The sequence below is a fragment of the Pelodiscus sinensis genome, unplaced genomic scaffold (genome assembly GCF_049634645.1).
Source record: "Pelodiscus sinensis isolate JC-2024 unplaced genomic scaffold, ASM4963464v1 ctg63, whole genome shotgun sequence".
Lineage (NCBI taxonomy): Eukaryota > Metazoa > Chordata > Testudines > Trionychidae > Pelodiscus > Pelodiscus sinensis.
In genome coordinates this window covers 681,639-683,913 of record NW_027465976.1, presented here as the reverse complement: position 1 = coordinate 683,913, position 2,275 = coordinate 681,639, and positions in this window count along the sequence as shown.

Sequence of the window (2,275 nt, the reverse complement as noted above, 5' to 3'; positions counted from 1 at the left end):
CTGATTGATGATCGGTAATTACTGAGGCCGGAGCACAAGGGAGCCGCACAAGGGCGCTTTTGTGGGCCGGGACGGGGCGGCGCGCCCAGACAGATGCTTTGGCCCCGCCGCTTGTCAACCTCTCCGCGGCGCTTGGGCCCGGCGGGGCGGGGGTCGCTGGCCGGTGCCGGGATCCTGGGGCATGCAGGCGGGGCCGGGTAATGGATGGGCGGGGGGGATAGAGGGTGTAAGTGAGGGCCTGGGGGCAGGATGCTGGGGCTCCAGGGAGGGGTCCGGGGCAGGTGAGGACCTGGGGAAGGGGCTGGGGGGAGAATGGTGCGGGGGCCGGGGGAGGAGGTGGGAGGCAGGTGAAGGGCTGGGGCGGGATGATAGCGGGTTGGGGGGTAGGATGCTGGGGGGCTGGGGCCGGGGCCGGGCAGGATGTTGGGGAGCGAGGGGGGCAGGGTGATTGGGGGCAAGGTGATGGGGGGCCGGGCAGGACGCTGGGGAGCGGGGGGGGCAGGGTGATGGGGGGTCGGGCAGGACGCTGGGGAGCGAGGGGGCAGGGTGATAGGGGTCCGGGCAGGACTCTGGGGAGAGGGGGGGGGGCAGGGTGATGGGGGGCCGGGCAGGACGCTGGGGAGCGGGGGGGGGCAGGGTGATGGGGGGTCGGGCAGGACGCTGGGGAGCGAGGGGGCAGGGTGATGGGGGTCCGGGCAGGACTCTGGGGGGCCGGGCGGGACGCTGGGGAGCAGGGGGGGCAGGGTGACGGGGGGCCGGGCGGGACGCTGGGGAGCAGGGGGGGCAGGGTGACGGGGGGCCGGGCAGGACGCTGGGGAGCGGGGGGGGCAGGGTGATGGGGGGTCGGGCAGGACGCTGGGGAGCGAGGGGGCAGGGTGATGGGGGTCCGGGCAGGACTCTGGGGAGCGGGGGGGGGCAGGGTGATGGGGGGCCGGGCAGGACGCTGGGGAGCAGGGGGGGCAGGGTGTTGGGGGGTCGGGCAGGACTCTGGGGGGCCGGGCGGGACGCTGGGGAGCAGGGGGGGCAGGGTGACGGGGGGCCGGGCGGGACGCTGGGGAGCGGGGGGGGGGGCAGGGTGGCGGGGGGCCGGGCGGGACGCTGGGGAGAGGGGGGGGCAGGGTGACGGGGGGCCGGGCGGGACGCTGGGGGGCGGGGGGGCAGGGTGACGGGGGGCCGGGGGGGACGCTGGGGAGCGGGGGGGGGCAGGGTGACGGGGGGCCGGGCGGGACGCTGGGGAGCGGGGGGGGGCAGGGTGACGGGGGGCCGGGCGGGACGCTGGGGAAAGGGGGGGCAGGGTGACGGGGGGCCGGGCGGGACGCTGGGGGGCGGGGGGGCAGGGTGACGGGACGCTGGGGAGAGGGGGGGCAGGGTGACGGGGGGCCGGGCGGGACGCTGGGGGGCGGGGGGGCAGGGTGACGGGGGGCCGGGGGGGACGCTGGGGAGCGGGGGGGGGCAGGGTGACGGGGGGCCGGGCGGGACGCTGGGGAGCGGGGGGGGGCAGGGTGACGGGGGGCCGGGCAGGACGCGGGGGGGCAGGTTGAGAGTCGGGGCGCAGCCGGAGGCCAGCGCCAGGGTGTGTGTCCCGTAGGCAGCCGCTGCCAGCGGGACTCGACGCGCTCCCGGCCGGGCCCCCGAGGGCGGCTCCCCGGCGAGGCCAAGCCAGCGGCTGCCCCGCGGCCTCACTCCGGCTAATTGGCGCTGATTGCCCCCTCGAGCCGGGCCCTGATTGCTGGAGGCGGCGGGCCCCGCCCAGCCTGATTAGCGCGGAGGGTCGGGCATGCTAATTGCTCGGTAATTGCCAGCCCCTCCCTCTCCGCGGGGGGAGCCGCGTTCACTCCCGTGCCCGGACGGGGTCACATTATCCCCCCCCCCCCCACACACACACACACTGCGGGGAGGGAGCGAAGGAGTCCTGTTATCCCCCCCCCAACACACACACACTGTTGGGAGGGAGAGAGAGGGTCCTGTTATCCCCCCCCCCACACACACACACTGTTGGGAGGGAGAGAGTGAGTCCTGTTATCCCCCCCCCACACACACACACACTGCGGGGAGGGAGAGAGTGAGTCCTGTTATCCCCCCCCCACACACACACACACACTGCGGGGAGGGAGAGAGGGGGTCCTTTTATCTCCCCCCCCCCACACGCACACACACTGCGGGGAGGGAGAGAGGGAGTCCTGTTATCCCCCCCACACACACACTGCGGGGAGGGAGAGAGGGGGTCCTGTTATCCCCCCCTCACACACACACACACTGCGGGGAGGGAGAGAGG